The sequence below is a fragment of the Drosophila busckii genome, chromosome 3L (genome assembly GCF_011750605.1).
Source record: "Drosophila busckii strain San Diego stock center, stock number 13000-0081.31 chromosome 3L, ASM1175060v1, whole genome shotgun sequence".
NCBI classification, from domain to species: domain Eukaryota; kingdom Metazoa; phylum Arthropoda; class Insecta; order Diptera; family Drosophilidae; genus Drosophila; species Drosophila busckii.
In genome coordinates this window covers 18,400,946-18,426,203 of record NC_046606.1, presented here as the reverse complement: position 1 = coordinate 18,426,203, position 25,258 = coordinate 18,400,946, and the positions used below count along the sequence as shown (strand labels likewise).

General features: G+C 41.6%; 1 protein-coding gene across 9 annotated transcripts in view; it reads right to left on the bottom strand.

The window, feature by feature from the left end:
- The window catches only part of LOC108598023 (glucose transporter type 1), a 74,907-nt gene that overhangs the window by 26,999 nt on the left and 22,650 nt on the right, over window positions 1-25,258 (bottom strand). For 8 of the 9 annotated variants that reach the window (XM_033293561.1, XM_033293553.1, XM_033293556.1 and 5 more), the window contains exon 1: window positions 6,632-6,897. The gene's annotated coding sequence lies outside the window, so the exon portion shown is untranslated. Of the gene's footprint in view, window positions 1-6,631; window positions 6,898-16,459; window positions 16,576-25,258 lie in introns of those variants that run through there. The other variant, XM_033293554.1, reaches the window with a different exon arrangement.

Sequence of the window (25,258 nt, the reverse complement as noted above, 5' to 3'; positions counted from 1 at the left end):
CTGCTGCTGCTGCTGCTGCTGCAACAACAACAAACAAAAAGCAAATGAATGAAATGTCAGAGAATCAAAACTGCGCAGTGGCATAAATGTGGCCTCATCTCTCACATAAAGCAGCTATGCATGTCTGTATGCATGTGTATGCATGTGTGTGTGTGTGTGAGCGAGATAGCTATAGCATTGCTGCATTTTGCTTTTCATTCATACGAAATTACCTGAGGCCAAGAGGCGTAATGCCAGTTGGACTGCAAAATCCACTTAGGAAGTTGATACAATCAGTTGGCTCTGACGAGCTGCAATGCACCGTGGCCTGGGATCTCACCATCCCCCTCCCCCTCCCCCGCCAACTCGCTTGCTCAATGTGCAGTTGCTCTGCATGTGGATGGATTCATTAAAACGAATTGCTCTGAGTTTTACGGCCAGCCAACCAACCAACCAGACCAAATAGTCCGAGTAGAGCCCACCAGGGAATGGCCTACGACTGCTACTGCTGCAAGTATAAACGAGCACGTAAGCACGAACTACGACTCTCTGTCTATATGAGTTTTGTTTTTGTTTTTGTTGTTATTTTCTCTTTTTTCGGTTTACTGTTCTGGGACTCATTGACGTGCAGCGCCGCATACGAGTCACCGCAATAGACAGAGCGAGCGGACGGACGGACGGACGGAGGGACGAGCGGGCTGCCTTGGTTTTGTTTGCGCCGCAAAGTATGCAACGGCTGCTGGTTTTTGTACACGGAAGCCAACAAATGAATTTGCCTCCGCTTGTTGCCTCTCCCAATGTCTCTAACTGTCGCCCTGTCGCTCTGTTTGCCATGTGCTGCGTGTCTCTGTATGTGTGTGCAACGGCCACAAGTCGCAAGCGCATTAAAACTCTAAATTAACTAGAGAGTATTGTGTTTAGATCGGGTAGGCTCCGTTGAAGCCAAAGCCAAAGCCGAAGCCAACGCCAAACCAAACCAAAACCCAATTCAGGCACTCAGACTACTTTGATTAGCCACACGACTGCACTAAAAGCGCGCCTAATTAGAGCAACAACACTGTGCTACACGGTTCGAGCAGCAATTGTAATGAACACTCGCAACCGCATGTGGCTTTTTGTTTGTTGGCCTCGTTACACACACACACACACACACACACACGCGTACACATGGAGACTTGCTGTCTCGCTTGCTCTAAGTTAGCTGTTAATTATTTATATTTTACATTTAATGCGCAGCTTAGGCCACACACACACACACACACAGAAACACACACACACACACACGCTAAGTATATTCATATTTATATGCGTATTCATTTTCGCATTCATAGCTAAAGCTCTGAGCTTTGAGCCGCTCTAGTTGCTTGAAGTGGGGGGTGAACACTTCCGTATCAGCGTCGAGCGTTTTCGGCTTGTTGGGCGTCATGTAGAAAATAGACATAAAGCACACACACATACAAGCATGCCTACGCACACACACTTGGGCGCATAGAAAACAAACCTAAAGAGTCTTGTCTAAAGTAGAGCAAAGTCTACCACGACGAACTGAACTAAACTCAACTCCACTGCAACTCCAACTCCAACTGCAGCGTTCTCAACTGTGACTCTGTTTTCTGTTTTCCAGGAACAGAGCAGCTTTCGGCTTTGGGGTCTAACCATGTCCATGTAACATGTTAATGAACTGCGCCAACTCTGTTTGCACAGAACTTAGTGTAATGTAATCCATAGGCAACCAGGCAGCAGTCATGTGGCCGTAGACAAAATGGGTTTAGCAGTCGGTCGGGCGGGCGGACGGTCGGTCGGTCGGTCGGTCAGGCAGGCGGCAAGCACTAAGGCCGCCATTACCAACACACACACACACACACACACGTATATACAGTAATGTACACGTAGGTACACCTCAACGCCCCAATGTGTCGAATGTTACGCCAAGGAGTAACTTTGACATTTAGCATTCAAGGCTTATGAGTGCCACAAGCACTAGGGAGCTGCAGACAGAGCGCGTGGAGCAGGGAGCGGAGAGCGGAGAGCAGGGAGGCTGCAAACCGCCTGGGCAATTGCCTTATGGTTATTTTCATAGCCCTGGCCTGGCCGCAAACTGCGAGCCAAGTGTGACATGTGCTGCAGCAAAAGCGAGCAGAAAAAAAATAATAATACACACAGACACAGACTATCTATGAGTGTGTGTGTGTCTCTATACAGATACAGCACAGTATTTTATATAAAATGAAAGGCAAGACAAGCTGCAAACAGTTGGGATTTTAGTACGTTGTGACATGCTCGCTTATGGGCCGGGCTGCCATCAGAGCCTTGACAGCATGGGCGTTAACTAGCCGACACACACTGCAGTAGGTTGTGGCTCGTTAACTGTTGTTGCCAGCACAAGATTTTCTATTTTGTTGCTGTCTTTTAATGCCATTTATTTGTGTATTTAACAGTTGGTTAAGTAATAGCTCATTGGGGCTCGCAATCCTGGAAACGTAAATTACAGTCCAAGTCAACAATTGCGCTTGGATTTGAGCCAAAGCCTTAAAGTCAAACTGCTTAATTGCAGCTTATGAGAATATTGCAGCTTAATTGAATAAAATTCAATGCAGCCTGTGCATAACTGAGCAACAAATCATGACTTTATTTAATTAATTAATACAGTGGACACTCGCAAATTCGTAGTTGACAAACTCTGCTGTCATATATTGAATTTTCGAACGTGTCGTCCTATTTATTTACTAATACGACGATGAGTTTCATTTAACTCAATTTTCTACTCCTTGTACCTTTTATTGCCTTAGTTAAAGTTGGAAATGGAAAGCGGGTTTAAATTAAGTATTAAATATTCAGTATAATTAAGTTTTAAATACCCGAAGTGCTCCTGCAAAACTTTAAATATTTTTATTTTAAGACATTTTTAATTATTCATAATAATGCAGTACTGAAGCTCAAATTCCATTCGTGTTTGGATTTTTTGCTTTGTATTTCGAATTCTAAGCTTAATTGAATTCCGTTTTTTGTATTCAATTTCTAATTGATTAAATCCTTTTTTGAAATGTAATTCAATTTATTAATCGTAATCGTGAATTTTAGAATTTAAGCAGCCTATTTAATTTGCATTTAGAGCACCTTTGAGATTATTGGATTGAAATAATTGAACTAAAGTAAATCTATAGAAAATTGCTCTCCAATTCTCAGCTTATGCATATTAATTGACAATTTTGTAGCAATTTAGTTGATTTTAAATTTTATACAAAAATTGTTGCAATTTTTTTTTAGTCTATTGACGGTATTTGAAAGTCTTTTGGCAAGTGCAAGTTGAGTTCAAAATGCAAATTAAGTGCCACAGTTTGACGTCATAATTATTCATATTGTTTGGGGGCCAAAAGACAATGGGGACAGAGTGGGACAGCGACAGTTACAATGACAATGTGAAAGCGAGAGACACAGAGAAAGGGAGAGAGAGAGGGAGAGAGTGTGAGAGAAGGAAAGGTGTGTGTTTGTTCGTGTGGCAAGTGCAGGGCCACTTGCTGCAGTGTCATATTAATTTAGTCAAGTGGCCACTTAAATTTTGCCACGACAACTACAGCAACAATCAGGATGACGTGAATGTTAAGCATAAGAAGAGGAGGAGGAGGAGGAAGAGGAAGCAGCAGCATGGAGTTGAATGTGCAAATGGCAGTCGCTTGGCATTGTCTCTTTTGCTCTCTCCTCTCTTCCTCGCTTTGCTCTTTACTTCCATTGCCCACTTTATGTTTGTGTGATTTGCATAAATGCATAGATATTAGTTGGCTAAAATGTCACTGACTTTTGTCAGCCTGACTTGACTGCCAGTCCCCAGTTGCGCGCCTGAAAGTATGCAAAGCCAAGCAGAAATTGCACCACGGCGCTATTAGAACAACTTTACTTAGCTAACGCTAACGCTAACGCAAATGCAGACGCAAACGTTTCAGCAAAGGCTAAAGCTGACGCTGGCATCCGCTCTAATGATTACAAATTGCCCGGGGCTTTTTAATAACCGACCGCGACCGCAAAAACAATAAATAAAAATCACGCACAATAAACAAAAAGGCAGCGCAGCATACAAAGCATCAGTATCAGTATTAGTATCATAATGAAAAAGCTGCGCGGATAACGCTGGCAAATCGTCTAAATGCGGCTTAAATGCATTTGCTGCGATTAATATTAATTTCATGCAGTGCAGAGCACAGTTGGAGGCCATCCAAGTCTGCGGCGTTGCATGTGCAACAAAGTCGACAAGGCAACTGCTGTGGCTGCCACTACCAGCAGCACCACCACCACCACCATCACAGCAGCAGCAGCAGCAGCGACTGATGAAGATGAAGTTGACGATGCTGCCACAAGCAGCAGCAGCAGCAGCAGCCAACGAGATGATGATGACGACAATGGCGCACATCATGCGCATCATTAGCCTGCGTCAGAGCCAAGTTCTAGGCTTCATATTGCAGGCAAGCCAATATGCCTCCCAAGAGGGGTGCCATACGTCAGTCAGAGGCAGTCAAGTCAGCTCTGACATTAATGTTTGGTTTTGCTAGCCCCGCTGGGAACTGGGAGCTGCGAGTGTCCCACTATGTGGCAGGCACTGCATTTGCAATGATTTTCACTTGCCACAGATTGAATTTACCGAAGTTCATGTTTTTCTCCTGCTGGGTGCGGGGTGCGGGGCATGTGCGCTCAGTTATTTGTTAGTATTTTGCACATTTGATTTCCACTTCGAATTTCCGATAGACGCAAACGCAGGGGCATGGCACACACACACACACACACACACGCACACATACGATAATTGGTGTCTATAAACTGTAAACCTGGAGCATCAGCATCAGCATCACAAATTAATAGGCTATGAGCGCCGCTCGGCAGGCTGATACATTCTATGGGCTACATGACTAATTTGTGGCATTTCGACGGAAATAGAAACAACAACTACGCATATTGCGCATATTTTCACATTTCCAGCCTTACACACACACACACACACACACATTTGCATATTAGTTTTCATTTTCGAATTTTCAGTTTCAGCTCTGAGTGGGGTGGGGTGGTGTGGGGTGGTGCAGGCATGCGGCATGCCACGGCGTACCTTTTGATGAAAACTATCAAATTCATGAGGGATAATTAACAAAAGCAACATTCACGACATTTACAACATCAACGAAACGAGTATACCCAAGGGAGCAGAGGGGGGGCTTGAACAAAAATAGAATTTAATTTGACTTTTAGCGACTGTAGCAGGGAATTTGCCACAACAAACGCTGCCGCTTACTCTCGCTTTTCGCTCAGCTCGCAGCTTCTCAGTTACGCTGCTGCGTCTCAGTTACGCTGCTGCTGCTGCTGTGGCTTAAAGTTTTTCAAGCTAAACGTGGAATAGCAATATGATGGTGTGCCGTAAATTAGAGACTTGGTTAATGTGGTGTTGGTTTTAGTTCAAGTTGCTCTCTATCCAGGTGTGTGTGTGTGTGTGTGTGCTTGTGTGTGGGTGTGAGTTAATTGACAAAGGCGAAGGCGAAGGCAGAGGGAAAGGCAAAAGCAAAGGCAAAAAGTTGTTGATGCGTCTCAAATTGCGTGACAAGTGGAAAAATATTTCATTAGAACGCGTGTGTGTGTGTTTTTGTTTAAACCGCATGTTTAATTAATCATCAGTTAAATGGTATGTATATAAATCACTTGCAATTTACTGCACAAAATTCTGAAAAAAACACGGCGTGTTTTTAGCTATTAATTGCATAGTTTTTACCGTTATGAGCTTATCGAATTTTTTCAATTTTGTGCCAATATAATTTTTTTATTGATTTCATGCGCTGCACGCTGCAGCATAAAAACATGAAAATGCATTTTCGATTCCTTTCACACGAACACTTAAATGCTGTAGTATTAAAGCCAAGTGATATATTCGAAATATGCTCACTCTATTGCTTCGTTACAGATTTGCGCATAAATTTTATGGCATTTGGTTAGTCGCGTGGAAGTGCCATAAAAATCATAAACAGCAAATTGGCCCCAACAACAGCAGCAAATATCTAACATCGAAAATGTAAACCAAAAACAACAAAAGTTAATAAAAATAACTAGTATGTAATCATCATGTGTATGTTTATATTTAAAAAGTGAACTGAGCGCGCGAGCAAAAACCAACCAATGTAAATGTAAAGGTTTCCAGCATATTTGTTGTTGTTGTTGTTATTGATGTTACTGTAAATGTTTAAAAACAATTTTTTGCTGTGCGCTGGCGTTTTAATTGAGTTGAGGTTGTTCGACTCATGTTGATTTTATTTTGTTTAAAATTAATTTCAACTCCAATTGTTGTTCAACTCTCGCAGCGCAAACTTGTTGCAATTTTCACTTATTGCTTTATCATGTCATGTACATTTTTCTCCTGCCCATCTTGTCATCACACACGCACACACACACATGAGCGCCTTGACAGCGCAACATGGCAAAGAGAGCAAGCAAGCAAACAGCGAGTGAAGCGTAATGAAAAGAGATTAATGCCAGCGCATTATAAAAGAAGAACCTTGCATTAATTTATGCCCTTAACAAAAAGCAATAAAGTCGGCATTGCGGCAATCGCAATATTGATTTAAATTTACGCGTAAAGCAGTTACAACAACAAAAAACACACACACACACAAAAGCAACTTACGCGCATTATTTAATTACAGTTTATAAAACACTGCGAGCCAAAAACTCTTGTTATTAAAACTTTTTGCGGCACTTTTACTAGCACCAGACATAAAAACGCGCACTGATTAAAAACAAACGTCTGTTTTGACAAAAGTTAACAACAACAAACAACAGGCAATTAACTGTTATGGGGGTGCTAGGCATAGAAAACGCGGAATTTAATACACGAAATTTCGCTTCACACGCCGATTGATAGCAGCAGACCGACCTGACGAGTTGGAGCACGCGATCAAACTGTCGACGAGTGAACTAACCAAGCAGCAGCCGAGAGCAGAACAGAACGATGGAAACGTGAGAGTTAAATGAGCGGCTTAAGTAGAAGTACAACGATTACCGCAATGCACTGAGCGGGAGACGGGAGAGATAGTGAGAGCGCAGTAGAAGCGCTGTCAGAGAACGAACAGATCGGCACTGTGAAAAGAGAGCGCAAGCCGTTAACCAAGCTGTATGCGAGTGAGTAAGGGCAACTAGTTGGAAGTTTGTTTTTACAGTATTCACCTTGTAGAGTCGAAAAGATTCGAAAATAACTTGAAAGTGACTCAGAAATGTTCTTAAAACATAAGTAATGAAATGCTATACAAAAGCGACGCTTATTGCAATGTATGCAATGTATGGGAACTAAAAAATATTTTATTTACAGCATCGAACAAAGCAACAATGTGGAACGAGAGAGTTTTCTGCTGTCACCCAGTGGCGAAAAGATGCAATGCACCTTCGGAAATGTTATGTTTTACTTTAACCACATTAACTTATATTTTCAAACAAGTTATACCAACTTTTAATCCGGCTCGTGCTTACTTTTGGGCATTACCGTAATGCTGATATTCAGCAACTTGCCACTGGGACAATCGCGCAACGATTTGTAGGCGAGATAAAGAAAGAGCTGGCGACGAAAGCAGCAGAACAGGTTGAGGGTATGCAGATAAGCAAGCACGAATAGTTGAATGCGCTACTGAGTTAATTATTTTGCTGCTCTCTTTTGCTTGCAATCAACCTGATAATTAAATTTAAATGCATGCAAAATTACAAAACTATTATATGCAGCTAGAGCCCTACCCCAACCTATGTAGGGTATTTAAATAAAAACCTGTTTGACCTGCGTGTTAGTTATTGATATTGACATTACTACGAAACATCGGAAGCAAAACAGAATAAAAACCGCATTTAAGATTTTATAATTATGGAACGAAGCTTAAATACTCTAACCAACAAATTCAGCAGTTAATCGGCTATGTCAACCCATTAAGTAAAATGTTGTTTAGTCACGCATGTGTTAGTTGTTAATTGCCACTGATAAAAGCAAAACTGTTTTGTCACTTTAATATTGTAATAAAACAATATATAATCGTTAATGCAGACATGGCGAAAGCTGGCATAGACATTATCTTAATATATTATCATTATCACACGTCACGTCGATCAAAATGAAAAAACAAAAGAGAGTTCATTTTTTATGCTTGGCATTTAAAAATAAATTTGTTTACAGACCTGCTCAGAGCTTATCAGGCCAACCTTAAACTGCCTGACATACATACATATGTATATATGTATATATATGTATATATGTATGTAGAGCTTTCAATTTGAAACAAATTCTATGTTGTTGGTCGGTATGCGTGGCATTAAGCTGAAAGCAATGGGTGGCGACAACTTTCAGCTTTCAACAACTTTGGTTAGCATTGGCAGTGGCACTGGCAGTGCGAGCTTGAGGGGGGGTACGGGGTGCTGAGCTGAGCGAATAAAATTTGAATGTCGAATGCGGCGTTGAGTGCTTTTTGAAGTGGCCGCTGAGAGTCTCAGTGGCTCAGTCGCTTTGCTCACTTACTTAGTTTGATTGTTAGTTTAAAATTGGAGTTAGTCGGGCGTAGACAAGCTTCTTAAATTAATCGCATTTATTTGCGTATGCGTAATCAAAAGCGTACATGTGGTTGTATGCGTGCTTCAGCAATTAGGCAGCCGCAACGTAAATGGGCTTGGCTGTTATCAGTCACATCAGCTGCAACAGCAACAGCAACAGCAACAGCAGCAGCAACAACAACAGAAACAAGAACAATGGCACTTCGCAAAGCAGCAAGTGAATGTTTTGAGGCAGCTCAGTGCCTGTTGAGCGTGTTGCGGCAATTAGTTGAGTGGCGAGTGCCGCTGCAATTGAGTGGCAAGGTGCTGTGGCGCTGCGGCGCTTGTGGATTGTTGCGTATAAGTAATTAGGTGTGGCTAACGTTATAGTTGATATGGTATAGTTGTTGCTGGAGTAGGGAATTTGCATTTGCATTTTGCCAACCGACATTGAATTGCTTTCACTTGAATGCTCATTAATCTTGCTTCGAAACAACGTCTGGCTGGCACAAAGCTCAGGCTTCCAAGCTCAACAGATTTGATGGCGCGTGCAGCGCCTTAAAGTATGCAGCAATTGCTGCGATTTACCCCACTTTGCATACAGATGTGTGTACGTGTGTGATTATATGCATGTGTGTGTGCGTGTATATGTGCTAGTGTGTGAGTGTATGTGTGATTTTGCAATTATTTATGTTGTTCATTTGTTTAACGGCGGCTGGCTGGCAGCTTGAACAAAAGCGAGCAATAAAAGCAACGTCGCCGCTGCTGACGTGAGCAAGGACGACAAGCACATGCCATCTGAATGTAGAGAGTATAGTTGTGTGTGTGTGTGTGTGTGTGAACGTGGTCAGAAGGAACGATATCATTTACATGCCATTCAGGCGCTCGCGCTCAGGCCGCAGCCACAATGACGCCCACATGGTCGCACATACACTACACAATGACAATGGGCCCCAAAAACAGGACACAAGGCGGCACAGTAGCCCAGCTCACATATACATACATATACATATATATGTGTATTTATACTCAGCAGCGCCCCCGCACACATACCGCCGTAAACAATCCACACTCTGCGCCGTTGGCGAAGTCCTTGCACGGCCAAACATGAGATGTAAAGTTTAACATATAAACTCAAGACAATTTGTGCGCGTATGTGTAAGGAATAAGGCAAAAGGCAAATAATTTACAAGTTCTGAAAAGAAAAAGCCAGCCCAGCGAAAGAGATGCCAAGCGAGCGTGCGAGCGAACGAGCGAACGAGCAGCAATCAGCGTGCAAATATAAAGAGCGGTCGGCGCGTCTTCCACGCCTCTAGTTGTTGCAGTCTGAGGCTGAGGCTGAGCCCTGGCCCAGCCAGTGTTGCCTGCCAAGTGTATTAAACAACAGTGACACACACACACACACACACACACACATGCGCACGCACACATCTTAAAATGTGTTACAGCAAAGTGTAAAAATAAATAATTTAAAGTGTGTGTAAGGACACGCTGCTACTGCCGCTGCCGCTGCGTCTGCCGCCATAAAGCGCCAAAGGAGTCAAGGAGGAGTAAATAGTACAAGTCACACACACTCTTACAGCTGCTCCTGGTGCTTCTTATTGCCATTGCAGTGGTCGTAATCTTTCCCATCATTTTTTCCTGCGTTCAGTAAACTTTTGCGCTCAATACCGCAGCAGAGGCGGCATGCAACAACAAGCGGCAGCTGCAGGTTGCCCTTTCAAAGTGTTGGCCACAATAACAGCGCCACCAACAATAAAATGCCAAAAAGACAGAGAGAGAGAGAGAGAGAGAGAGAAGGAGCGTTATAAAGGAACTTATTATTATGAAAAAACAGCAGTCGAATCTAACATTTTGCTTACTATTTTAATGTCTGTAACTAAAAATGCTTGAATTGTTGTAAAATTTAATGCCGAAAATTCCAGTCGCTTAAATTATGATAATCGTAAAGTTGATAAATTTATTACGCCTGCTGCCAAAGCAAAAAGCAATGCCAAAGCAGCCAGAGAATTCAACGTTCAAAATGCTGCCAAAACCAGATGCAAGCCAAACAAAAAGAATTGGCAACCCGCTACCACTTGAGTTCCTTTGCAGGCCGCGCACAGCAAACAGATATATATTTATATAGATATATAAATGTATGTGTCTGTATGTGGGTTGCTTGAGAATTTGCATATCTAGCATAAAAATAAATGCCAACAGAGAAAGTGAGAAATGTTACAAGAAGAAAACAAAGCAACTGAAATTGCTAAAGCAGCAACGAATATGAAAACTCATTTGAAACTTTTCAAAATAAATGCATAACTTGCAAGTGGTCAGCACATAACATTTATATTTATTTATCCTGTACTATTTTTATGCTGCTTAACTTTGAGTTGCAATACAGGCAGAGCTTAGGCCAGGTGCTTAATAACTTAATTTATAACTTAAGTTAAATCCTATTAGCATGGCGCTGCTTTGCGCGCCACTCGAGCTGCAGTCATAATTCATACAAGAAAATAAATATATATATACACATTTACTTATATATGCAGATTTCTTCGGCAATATTTGTGCGTTGGCTTCTTTCATTTCATTTTGTTCAGTTTTCCACTTGGCCACATCGCCAGAAGGTGCAGCGCATTTTTCATCATCATTTTGCCAATCTTCCATTTACTGTTTATCAATATGCTGACCATCAGCAATTCCCTCAATGCGATTTCTTAAAGTTGCGCAAACTTTTCATTCCCAGTTTATTATTTTATTTTCTCTTTTTGTGTGTGCAAATATAAAATACCGTTGGCCGTGCCATTGACAATTTAATATGTTTTACTTATAGCGGAGTTCGCTTTTATTTTTTCGTTAGTGCGCAGCAGATATTTATTTAATTATAGAGTTGACAAAGGCGAACAAAACAAAAGGCAGCAAAAATATGCAGCCGGTGTTGTCCAACAAAGCGGAATGCAAATAATAACAATAAGTTACTTAATTAAATTTTTCACATGCCGCGCAGAGCACGCACAGCATCCTGCTATCTATCGCCGACTCGTTGTGTCACGCTTTGTCTCGAGGTAATTATTATTGAATTGTCTGCGTGAAAATGTTCAATTATGGAATAGCACAATATAAATAATTATATAAATCGCCAAGGCTCACAGACAGCCGCGCAGGCTCTTTTCAATAATTGCGAAATGTCGTTTTATTTGACTTTATTAATTTGATATTCGATATATTTGCAGCGCATTGCATATGCGACTTAATTATAAAGGGATTTGGCCAAGGCATCATAATTAAGCACGCAATCACACAACACAGGCAGGAGCATGGAACAGCATGAAGCATGAAGCGCGCTCAGCGCCCGCACAGAATCAAATCAAATTTCAATTATTGTATGCTAGGGGCGTGGCTAGCTAGCTAGCTGGAGCGTAGGTTAGCGTGAAAATGCAATGTTACTGTTGCCAATGTAACGCTTCCGTCCCGCTGTGTCCTTGCCACAGCTCGTTGGCGGCACGTTGCCATTTCGCTTGATTACATGCATTTTATATGCGCTCGCCCGAAAGTAGGCTACACTTTTCAATCACAATCAAATTTTATGCCTCATACACACGTGCACAATGTGTATGTGTATGTGTGTGTGCACTCTATGCGATTTGCCCATACATAGAAGCTCACAATCAGATTCATTTACATTTCCGCCGCCCCATCAACAACAACAATGGCAACCGAGACATGTATAACTAGCAACAACTCTATAGAGTCCTTTCTTTTTGGAGGTTTTCGCTATTTGTGTTTGCGCACACTAAAATGGAATTTTAGATAACTACTCGCAATACGAGTATGCCATAAAATTGTAAACAGCAACAATGCATAAAATCGTGCTTCAAATTGTGTAACGCTAGCACATGCTATTGAACTGCCAAACAAAAGCTCAATCATGAAACTAATTCAATCAATACTAGCAGTAGTAGTAGTAGTAGTAGTAGCATGAAATTTGTGTGAATTTAACTGTTTCTTAAAGTTTTTAAAGCTACACTCACGCGTATTGCCGTGTCGTATACGTAATATAAATGCTAACTATTTCTACCTGCCGATTGAGCAACATTTTGCAGGCGAACGAACACTCGTATTCATTTACATAACAGCCAAATAACTGTATGCATGTATATGTGTGTGTGTGTGTGTAGTCAATTCGGCGTTAAAAAGCGTTAAATGTTACAAGCCAGACAAGTCAGCCAAGCAGCCAAGCAACCAACCAAGCAGAAGTCATTTTGCCACACAACTACTACAAGCAACAACAATCAAAAGCTAAATTTTAAATTGGCAGCACACACACACATACCCAGACTACAACCGAACACACACACACACACATTTACACCTGCAATTTAAGCTTGTTATTCGCTTGAGTTTCATTTCGTTGGCGGCGTATAATTTACATTTTACTTCGGTTCATAAGGTGCCATAATCATAAATTGACAAGTTGAAATTTGCACATGACTGTGGCGCTTAGCTCGCGGCTGTTTCTGCATTTTTAATGCACTATCGTCTGCCCCACCCCTACCGCTCTCTTCTTCCCATAAAAGCCACGTGCTGTCCATTAAAGTGTAAAGTGTTTCGGGCGCTTGCAAATTTTGTACATGTTTTTTAAGCAGACAGACTGTTACGACCTACACATACATATATGTACGTATATTAGTGGGTGTATATGTTTGTGTGCAACATACACAAATTGGCGCTGCTTGTTTACACGATTGCCCAAATATATGCAGCTTAATGAAAATTCATCGACAGCGCAGCTACTAAATGAAAAGTTGATCAGAAAGTTTATCAAAATAAAAAAATACAAAACTTGTTCGCATTTTGCACACAATACACATAACAAAGTTAATTGAATGGCTTGCACTTCATTTGGTGTATGAAAGTTTGCATGCATGCAAGGATAAAGCCAAAGCCAAAGGCAACACAATTTCCTAGTTATAAAACCCCTGAAGGCAGATTTTTGGTCAACCAGTGGCCCCAGCTATGCGGCTAACTGCTAATGAACCAAAAGGCGCAACGTGTGCGCTGTGCCGCAAATAAAAATGCAAATATTTAAACGAGTGCCGCACAAACAAGCCAAAAGAGAAAGACACACAGAAGAGAAGAGAGAGAGGGAGTAACCGCAAAGCACAAACAACGTACGCTACAAATGCGACTGTCTGTCTAAATGTACAGATATATATATATATATGTATATTTTTGTAGCTATGGCTATGTGTCAGTGTGAAAATTAACACGCAATTTCAGACTGGCCAAAAAGGCGAGCATAAAAATCCAAATAAAAAAGGAGTAAAGTCAATGACAAACATTTAAAGCTGAAAATCAAACAGACAAAAGACAACAGACAACACGCAAAACGATCGATAAAAAAAGAGGAAAAAGCTGAAGCGCTGCGATAACAGCTACAGACAAGGCTATTGGGCTACTCAGAGGCTATGTTGTCTCTCTAGCGTCTTGGACTCGATTTGAGTTGACTTGGGTTACGCTCGTTCGTTCTTTTTTTAGCTGGCACACTTTAAAGCATTAGTTGGACATTTTTATGGCTCTGGTATTAGGCGCTTAAGACGTTCAAGCCAAAAGGATAACAACAACGCGCAAGGCACGACAAGGACAGCTGACAGCAGCGGGACAGCGAGACAGCGGGACAGGGTGGCGAGCATATAAAAGCAAAAGAGGCTAAGTGACAACTAAACTTAATGGCACTTCAACAGCAGCATGGGAAAGCAATGGACGCACAAGAGGCCCAGGCGTACGACCAACCAGACAGCAGCAGCAGCAGCAGAAGCAGCTACAGCAACGAGAATAACAACAACAACTAAAGCTGGCCATATACAGCTGTAGGTGCGGTGCAAAACTCAACGGACATTAGCCTCATTGAATTGAATGACAAAACAAACGACGAGCGGAAAGGCGCAATGGCAAAGCCAAAAGGCAACGGCAACGGCAAAGGCGGCAACAGCAGCAACACAGCAAAAGATGACAACGACAATGTTGTGGATAAGGATAAGCAGTGAGACAACAATAGCAATAAGCTTGTACAACAACAAGCTCAGCAGCACACTCTGTTTGGCCAAGTGGTTTGGCTTTGGCACGAAAAGCAACAACATCAACAACAACAACAACAGCAACAGTGACGAGAACGTCGACGACGGACTACCGAAAATGTTGTATCTAGACAGCATTAAGATAAAGCAAGTAAATGCATGCATAAACAACGCTCAGTCAAGTTAGTTCACGAACTAGCGATACACTTACAAGCACTTAATGAAGAGGAAGCTTTATGGCATTGTTAAGCCATTTGAAATTGTAGCGACAATGCGCAGACGTTGCGTATACGTAATGTTGTCAAGTGACTTTGCCACTGATTTCGTGAGCAATCACATTATGAATTTAACAACACACTTGCGAAAGAAAGAGCCCAGACAGAGGTGAGAGAGATAGAGAGATGGTGAGAGATAGAGAGAGAGAGAGAGAGAGAGAGAGAGAAAGAGGCAGAGAGATAGATAGCTAACAAAAAAGTTATTATTTTGGGCGAAAGCAAACTTAACTCTAGCTAAGCTACTAAAATTATTGTTAACTGAGCTTACTTCAGTTGTGGGAATACTGAGATGTTAAATAATAACACTTTGATTGATTTTGTGGTTTTGTATAATTAGTTATAAAGCTCTTTATAACCCAAGCTACGACAGGACATACACAGCGTCCAAAGTAAAGAACAAAAAATAGATTAAAATCTCATAAAGTGACCAACGTATTATAGAAATTATACAATATATTGTATTTAGTAGTCAGCATATATCATAGCTATTGAATAATGATTGCCAACATTACTAATTATATAGTTTAATTACAATTATTGTAAACTCTCCCCACTTATTCAATTCGATTACAAAAATAATGCGAAATATTTATTTACTTAACATAATTGAAATAATTATTGAAAGTTTAAATTTATCAATATATTATTAAATTTATGTATTATTAAATATATTCCAAACATTGCTTAAGTATAATAGATTTATTGAAAATAATTGCTTAAATATTTATTTAAATTATTATTTTCAAAAAGTTTCATTGTGAATTAAACACTTATAAGTTGGGTTTAATATTGATATTAAATAACTTTAAATGTACATTCCTTTGATATATCATTTTGTATCTGTCTACGCCTGTCTTTAATGCGTTGCCAAGCTTATTGTTGTTGCGCTTTTGTATAGTCAAACTCACAACGCAACATCAACATCAACATCATAATGCACATTTTTGGGCTAGCAAAAAGTTAATAGCGAGGTCCTTGCCCCCTCAAAGTGCTGTTAGGTGTACATATATGGGCATCGCTGTGGCTCAGCTTTAGACAGTGAGTGACCCAAAATAATGGCCAACAATCTTTGGCATTACAACTACAATCAGCAACACCCCAGCACTCCCCTTCGCCGACCAAGCTTTATCTGCTGAAAATGGCCATACAAATGTGTGAAAATAGTTGACAATATATGGTGGCAATGTGAGTGCTTGTCTGCCATTTGTTTGCCTGCATGTACTCCTCTGTGTGTGTGTGTAAGGTGCTGTTAACGCCATTTTTTCCGTTGGCCTCGTTGGCCATTTTTGCTGTTACATTGTTGTTGCACAATTTCCGCATCCGGCGCGTAAATGCTGCCATTGCTTTAAGCTCACGTATTGGTTTATGCATGAGGCGCCTTTGCCACACCCACACCCACACCCACACCCACTAGCCGCTCGCGCCCTTGGCCCCAACACAAACGCACACTTCATTTGTCAAACCCGCTTCAGAGCTTGTGGCTCAACGTCTGAGCTGCTGGCATGCATTTAAATGAAATGCCAAGCGATTTGCTAGTCCTGTCGCTGTCGCTCTAGCTGGCGTTGACTAAGGAACTGAAGCAACGAAGCAACACGCTTTTCAAAATGCACTTACCAAAACTGCATCAATTATTCAGCAGCCCATGGCCGAGCCGGGCCTGGTCAGGGATTGAGTCAAGTCGCCAAGTCGCAACGAGTTGAGCAGTTGAGCGCTGCTAGTTTGATGCATGCCTGCAATAAGACCAGAGAATAGTTTATAAGACGATGATGGAGAGTTCGAGAGATAGAGACAGAAAGAGAGAGCGAGCTGTATAAATATTAAATGCAAAGCAGCTGAAGTGCTAAAGAAATCTGCGGCAGGCTTCGGCTTCAGCTTCGGCAGCTGTTGCTGCAAGCAAAACAGTGATGCTGCAAGCTGTTAAATTTACTAAGATTATACTTTTATTTTTTTAAATAAATCAAATAAAATATGCGCGCGCGCTCGCGCTGAAAGCTGAGGCCAAGCAAAGCGATAACAACAGTCGGCTACAAATTACAGAAAGCAAAAGCTGCAACAGCAACAGCAACAAAAAGTAAAAGAATAAATAAAGCGACTGCTAGCTGGGACAGGAAGCAAGTGCGGGGCCTGGGTGCGGAGGGGGAGGGGGAGTGACGTGTGGTCGGGTAAGGTTGTTGCATAGGGTGTAGTGAAAATTCCTTTGTGACCTGGTTTTTGGTCATAACAATATTGCCAACCGAAGCGTGGCGCAGTGCACACAATTACCGTGCCAACGTTTGGTGGGCGATAGCGAATGGTGTGGGCGTGGCATTGTGCGAATGACGTCATTGCTGCTGCTGCAACTCGCACTAACATTTCGCACAAATTACCATTACGCCCTGGCGACGATAACGACAACGACGATGACGCCCTGACCTGGCGACTTTGCTGCAAGTCTTCAACAAATAGATGCGTCTACTACACACACACACACACACACAGACAAACAATTACATACTTATATATTGCGCATAAGTATTGCATTGCGTTGGCTTGTAACAAGGTTAATCAGCTGCCAGTCTCGTTCGTTCGTGTTCTCTCTCTCTCATTTTAATTGGCTCGAGGCTGCAAGTCTTAATTGAGTTATAAAAATGCTGCAACTATTTTGCGAACAGCAAACATTTTAATGCCTCAAACGCTTGATGAGCTTTAAACTTAAGAGCTGTCGCCTCGTAAATAACTAAATGGAATAGTAGATGAGGCGCAAAGTGCTAAAGAAAAATAAAAGAACAAGCAGCAAACAAAATGAAAAGGCAACTGGCAACTGCCAACTGGCGCTGAATGGAACGCTAATGATAAATCTACAAAAATGTTACCAAGCTTAAAAGAAAATCAAGCGGGTATTTATGTTTATATTTGTAATTCTAATAGATAAGCGAAGAAAACCCAAGCACTTTAAGTGCTTCAAGGGTTTCAAGTAACTTTGTATTCATTCAAGAGAAATTCTTAATGCTAGACAGCTCTATTATCATAGTTATGTTTATCAAAACTAAAAAAATGAATATGAATTAATGAAACCGAATTAACTTTTAACCTGCGTTATTTAAATTGTACACAATCTGAAGTAAAGTAAAGAGTTAAGCACACATCTATTGAAGCTGTAAACTATTCTTGCCCATGCAATGTAAATTTCCTGTGCTTGTCAAAATGTATGTTCTTATGTATTTTTTTTAAAAGCTTTAGCATATTGTTATACTGCTTACATTCAATTAAGAAAACGCTGACTTAATGACCTGCTAAGCGATAAACTTAGTCTCGCTCTTCACACACACACACGCACGCATGGACTCACACACTTACACGTGAAGTATTATCAGCTACCTGGGCCACCACCTCCCCCAAGCTTAAGTGCATCGTCGCGTGTATGCTTTAATTCTTTTATAAAGTGCAGCGCTAGAGAAATTAGAGAAGCAAAAATAAACATGCGAATGTGTTGCAAGCAGTTTTGGGGCCAGCTTAGATGAGTTCACAGTTTATATATAGGGCTGGGGCTGGGGCTGGGGCTGGGAATGGGGGTTAGCGTTGGGGTCGCATCATGATAAGCGCTTTGTAAATACTTTTGCCTGCACTTTGGCTGCTGCTGGCTGAATTTTTATTTTCTATTTAGTTTTCCTTTTTTTGTATACATATATTTCTATTTTTTTCTTTTTTTTTTTAAATTTTTTGTTGCTTCCTTTAGCTTGGCATGGCAAATTTTTATCTCCATTTGCGCGTTGCGCTTTTTATTCGCAGCTTAACTGCAAAAAATCACGAGCAGGACAAAACAGCACGAGCTGTAGCTGGCTGGCAGTGCTTTTGGGTTTTTGTTTTGTTTTCGGGGCGTTAGGAAGTGGCAAAAGGATATTATTAAGCGTGGATGTCAGGCGTTATCGCCGCCAGTGTTGAACAAAAGCGCAGCGCTAAGTGCACAGTGGGACAGTCAGACAATTTGCACTGAACTGAACTCTTGCTGTTTCAGTTATTATTGTTGTTGTTGCTGCTGCTGCTGCTGCTGCTGCTGCTGCTGTTGGCAGCAGGGCACAAATAGGACTAACAGTGAGCGGTTCGAAAAGCTCTTTGCCAAATTAAATATTAAATACCATGTGCACTTATGCAACTTTAATGCAATTTGGAGCAAAAGGAAAGCGAAACAAAACTGAAATTGTGTTTTTGCGCCATTGCCTGGCGATCAGATAAAAGAAATAACCAGCCAGCCAGCCAGCCGGCCGGCCGGCCAACACGGCGTATACTTAATTTGCTTGTCTTTTGTCGGGGGCATATAAAAAAGGATTAATACACTTAAAAGCAAAGCAGCCAGAAGGGCCAGAGCGCTGTCAATTACAGGGCCACACATTTACGTGCAAGCCAAATGAAGTCAACGCCAAGGTAAGCAGCCAGCCAGGCAGGCAGGGGGCAGGGGGGCAAACTGGCCAATAAAGCTGCCTGCCGCCTTAATTTAGCAGGCAGCAGGCAAGTTTATGTCGCGCAATGGGCATGAAAAATTCAACAGACATGCTGACAACATTGACAAAAGCCAAAACAATGCGGGCGGGCGTGCAGCTTGGGAGTTGCCAAAATGTCAAATGTTGTTGTTGCAAGTCGAATCACATCCTTCCCGTACAACTAAACATGTGATTTTCGGTCAGACAATGCACAAACATATATAGTACACATATGCATAACATGCTATATACTTGTATGTGTGTGTGTGTGTGTGTGTGTGTGACAGCAGCAGCACTTGCGCTTTGCAGCTGTCTTGACATTTTACGTGCAACGTGCAACCCTTTTATGCATCATGTTGCTATTGTTGCTGTTGCTGCAGTTGCTTGTTGTTGTCGCGTTGTTACGCTGAAACAAAGTCGCGTTCCCTGTTGCCTTGTTTTTGGCCTTTTTGCTGCAACAGCAGAAGAGACAACCGACTACATTTTACTGCATGACAATTTATTGAGTTCCTTTGCACTCGCTTTACCGCTGCTGCTGCTGCTGCTGCTGCTGCTGCTGCCACCACACACTGCTGCTCATTTGCCGCTTCGTGTGGTTTTCTGGCTTTGGTTAGGAAAACTCCCAAACTCGTTGCGCTGCTCGTTGTAAATTTTTACTGCTCCTGGCAAAACTGCCGCACAGCTCTTTGCGTCCTTTGTGCTCCTGTGGCCGCAGTTAGTTGGATTTATTTTCCACGCCAACTGCAGCGTTGCCCTTAACTAACCTGTGCACAAAATTATACAAAGTAAACTGCAGTAAGTCAGTGACTCTGATTGCCGTACAAGCCAATGAAGCAGCGCAGCTCAACTTTCACTTTATGCCAATCAACTGCATGCGTTGCATTCTTGCAGCGTTTAAAGTTCTTTATGTTCAAAACAACCAGACATTGTCACTAATTGTGCTGCATGTTGCAAGAGAGTTAAGAGTTTTCGCAAATAATGCGGTCAAAGCAACTTTCGTGTGCTCAGTGGTTAACTGCATACAACAAATGCTTCGAATGCTCGTTGTGTTTGTATTTAACTTACATTGATGACAAACCAAATAGCCAAATTACTGCTGGACTCAAACAAAACACATTTAATAGCTGCTGCCAACTATTTTAGCATTGACGCAAGTCAAGAACACTTGAACAGTCCTTTTTATTACTTTAGCTTTAAGCTGCTTCAGTTGTTACACTTAATATTCCTCATACGCTCTGTAGTGCACACTGAAAATTCCCAACACTTACGCTGCTCACGTTAACCGGTGCCTGGAAGAGAAACCATTTTTGAATTTATAGCCTCAATTGCCGTCCAATAAAATCTCAATTTTATTTAGCACATTCATTGTTCGCCGTAAACTCTTTCAATTTATATGTTAGTTGATTTCCCTTTTCGTTGTCTTAAAGTTGCGCAGCGAGAAGGATTCGATTTTCAAGGTAGATTTCAAAATCGGCTTCATTAGATTTTATATATATTTTTTTTTGATCAGGCTGATGAACTCGCAGCCTGTCGCCTTGATTTCAACTAAAAACAGCAAACTTGGTACTTCGGTCCGCATATAAGCAAATCGAATTTATCTTAGTATTTTAATAATTTCTCTTCTTCACCCCACAAATTGAAAGGCGTTTTGGATGGGAAAATACACGGGAACAACAACAACATAGTATAAATATATAGCCCAACGAGCGTTGGCTTATCTCAAAACTGGCCAAGTTATAATTAATGCCGTTGGTCACCGACTCGGGTCAACCCCAGAGATGTTCACCGACTATTCCGCATATTCAATTGCAGTAATCATAAAATCTTCAACTAGTCAAGGAGTTATGTGAGCGGCAAGGGAACTTTTATAATTGTTTGTATTTAATTTACTTAGTTTTTCTTGTTTAGTTCATTAGAAGTTTTTTTTTAATATATTAATTTAATTTAATATGTTGCTTAGGCAAAACTTAACCCGACAACAGATTACATAAAAAGTTAATATCTTAGGACTGAACTGCCGCATTTCCTGATTGAAGCCGATGGTTCAATTTACAACACTCACCCCATGTACCGGGTCTCAAAATGTCGGCAGTGGTCTGAATTTTATTCTATACAAATTCTGTTATTGTTGGCCCTGTATGTGCTTTTTATTTAACGTTCTTTTGTTGTTTTACTTAACATGCAAACATTTAGTAAATATCGCATCTGCCTTTGCTTACTGTAGTTTTATAGTTGTTCCCTTTTATTTGTTGTTGGCACTGTTTGGATTTTACTGCTATGTGTTTGTATCTTTGTGGCTGCTACAACAAGAGCAACAATAACAGAAAAAGCAGCAAGCGATTTATTTACATTTTTCATATGTTTTCATTGCATTGCCGCAGTTTGAGCACAAATAACACACACACAAAGACACACATATATATATATATATATATATATATATATATATATTGCGGCTTATGGTCTAGCATGCGATATCTGCTTGAGATTTTCGATTGTCCGTGCAGGGTTTTGACATATTAATGAGCTGACCGCAGCTAAGCTCCATTCATAACTCTAGGCTAAAAGGCAATCAAAGCCACAAAAAACTGTGCATGCCTCGACACCTGCACACACACACACACACACACACAGACAAACGCGTTTATATATATTTGCACGGCAGCATGAAAATGGGGCAGGCTGTCAGCTGTGGGCGCATAAAAAATGCAAACTGGGCCCAGAGCGCAGCAGCGGCAGCTGACCAGGCGTTGACCAGGCCAACATTAAATATGACCAGCATGGCCGCCGTCTGTCTGCTGTCAGCTCTGACTTTATATCCGGCCAATATGTTCATGTCTGTGTGTGTGAGAATTTACACACATTGCAATTTGCAATTTGCAGCTGTTACTCCAACTCCAACTCCAACTCGAACTCGAACTCCAATTGCAACTGTAAAGTTGAAGCTGCTGCCAGCTGTGGTCATTTTGGCGGTTAGCCACCTTGTGTTTGCCACGAATTCCGTAGGCTGCACTTGCCCTTGAGTGTTGTACGCTGCACTATTAAAACAATACAAGGCACAAGGGCTGCAACGACAACAACAGCAAGCATATAAAAAAACACATTTTATGCGCATGCATGGCTGGCAGATTGCCTGGCCACAGCAACAAACCCAATAAGTGTTATTGTTGTTGTTGTTGTTGCTTTGGCTGCTTGCTGGTGTGGTGTCAGTGCTGGCGCGGCTGCCGTTGCTGCTACACCTGGCTGCACTTGCGGCCAACATGTGGTATGCGTTATATTTTATAGCATGACGCTTGCTTTTAATATTTATGAAAAGTGTTGTACGCTTTTTGGCGCTAGCCACGAGCTGTGGCATTACTCAACGCCTTAACGCGGCTCACCAGTGGGCGTGGCACCTGCCTGCCTGCCTGCGTGTGTGTGTGTGTGTGTATGTTGGTACTTCAGGCTTGAGTGCGACCATTGGCGCGTTCAACTAATTTGAAATTAATGAAATGCTTTAAATAATTGAATTTGAATTGTTGGCAGCTACTTGGCCTAAATTAGTTTGCCAACCACGCTGACACAGACACAGGACACCGCACCCACAACCACACACACACAGATAGACAACTGTAATAAGCAACTATGTTAACGGTGTAGCTCATTATACATATGTCATGTCAACTCATTATGCGTTGGCCAGCAACTCGCTTGCATATATGTAAATACAAGCACTAAGCTCTGCACATGCATAAGCACAACTACATATATGTATGCGTGTGTGTGTGTGTGTGCTCAGTTATTTAGTGCATGACACTTAAATGAGTTGTGGCCTGTATCTGTATCTAGATTCGGGCGCATTTAATCAAAATGAGCAGGATTACGCAACGATGGGTAATGCAAAATTTAAGCGCCAGCCAGCATAGACATGAGCAATTTTATGGACAACAAAATCAGCCTAATTAGTTTATGTCTCTTCGCAAATTACAGCAACTGCTGCACTTGAACAAATAAAGAGCGCTCTATGGTGTTAAGCCAAAACGTTAGATTAAGCGCTTCAATTACCCAAGTCTAAGAAAAATTATGGACACAATTTGTTGATATGCTAGGCTGGAATATGCAAGCGACAACTGTAAGGCACAAATTACAAACAAGTTTTTCAAGATTGTTTTCTGGCTAATTGCGATTTTAGTTCCAGAATGCTTCACAGAATGTGCTCAACTAACTCACTAAATAGACATTTCCTTTAAATGAGATCTATGTGTAGATTTTTAAGCTTACAATTTTTTTTTATAATATAAAAATTGTTTTCCAGCAAACCTATTTGATACTCAATAGGCTCAAGAGCTTTAATCCCCCTGCAATCTGTCAACGCATTATCTTGTCATATCCAAAGAGGCGAAATATCTTCTAACTTTTCTGAAATTAATATATAGATACACGTAATTGCTTTTAGCCTGTATTCAGTTTTATTAAATGCAGGCATAAATAGTTGGCGTGACACGAACGCTTATACAACAGTAAACTGAGTTTGTTTAGTAAGCCCTGGGGCACACACATTACGCATACGCGCTGTATGTCCAGAGCAGTTTTGCTACTCCTGCCATAGCAATCAACATGTTCATATCTCATGTCGAAAACTGCAAATGCGTTGCCAACTGCCACACACACACACACAGACACACACACACCTTTAATCGACTTCATTTGCTCATTAGGTTGATAGGGCTGCGTGTCGCTTCGTTTCGTTTTGTTTTAGTTCAGTGCTGTGTCCTTGTGGCGTGGCTGCATTACAACATTTCTAATGCGATTTTCCGTTGCAAGCGTCTACATCGACAGAGACAGGGACAGGGACAGGGATTTGGACTGGGACTGGGACAGCGACAGCTGCAACGCGTAATTGTTTCCTTGTTAGTTGCATTTGTACCACGTTCACCTGATGTGCGCTGTGGCGTTGCCACCGCAGCGACACGTTAAATGCATTTATGAATGGTGAACGGGCCTGCAACGCTGCTGCTGCTGCTGCTGCTGCTGCTGCTGCTGACTGGCATCGTCAATTGTAATTACTTGCAAGTACTGCCAGCTGTGTGTCTGGGTCTGTATGTTCGAGTGTGTGGCTGCACTTAGGCTGGGGCTGGTGAGAGCATGTGACAGCTTTCATTTGCACAGCCAGGAGGCTGAACATTAACGCTGCAAATTGTCCGCTTTGTTGCGGTCAACAGTGAAGCACAGCGCAGTGGCAACAGCAGCAGCAGCAGCAGCGATAGTATTACGCATTACGCATACGCCACATGAGCCACTGGTCACTGGTTGCAGGTTGCTGGTTGCTGGCTTTGGCTTGCTATTAATTTAGTGGGCTCAGTACGTAGCTCTAATTGCATTTTATTTGGCAATCCTGATGCTGACTGCAGTTGATGCTGCAATTCTTACTTTGGTTTAATTAGTTTTTGTGTGTTTTTAGCGCAAAATCTATTGGCCTTAATTAAAACGCAACACTACGAATGTGTGCAATGCTATATGGTAAATCTATATATAAAGTGCTGGCGCGCTGCACCTGATCTGCACTTTTATGAAATTGTCACAGCACAAAAGCCAGAGAAAGAGAAACAGGAAGAGCGATAGCCAAGCTAAAATAACTGCAAAATGTTGACAGTTATGGTAACGGGCAGCTGGGGAGTGGCGGTGGGGGTGGTGCGCGGTTGATTTTTTATTGACAGCACAATGGCATGATTGCCGCTGACCCCAAAAAATAATAAAAACTAAAGGCTACACAGTTTACACAAAAAAAGAAGAAAAAAGGACAGTGCCTTGAAATGTCACAGTGGCATAAAGCATAACAGCGCCTGCCAGAGTGCCAGAGAATTACAAAAAGAGAAGAAGAAGCAGCAGAAATACTGTTGTAATTTGCAACAACGCTGCGGGGTAGCTAAAAATATTAAAAAGCTTGACTTGAAATATGTTTCGATGCGAAGCGCTT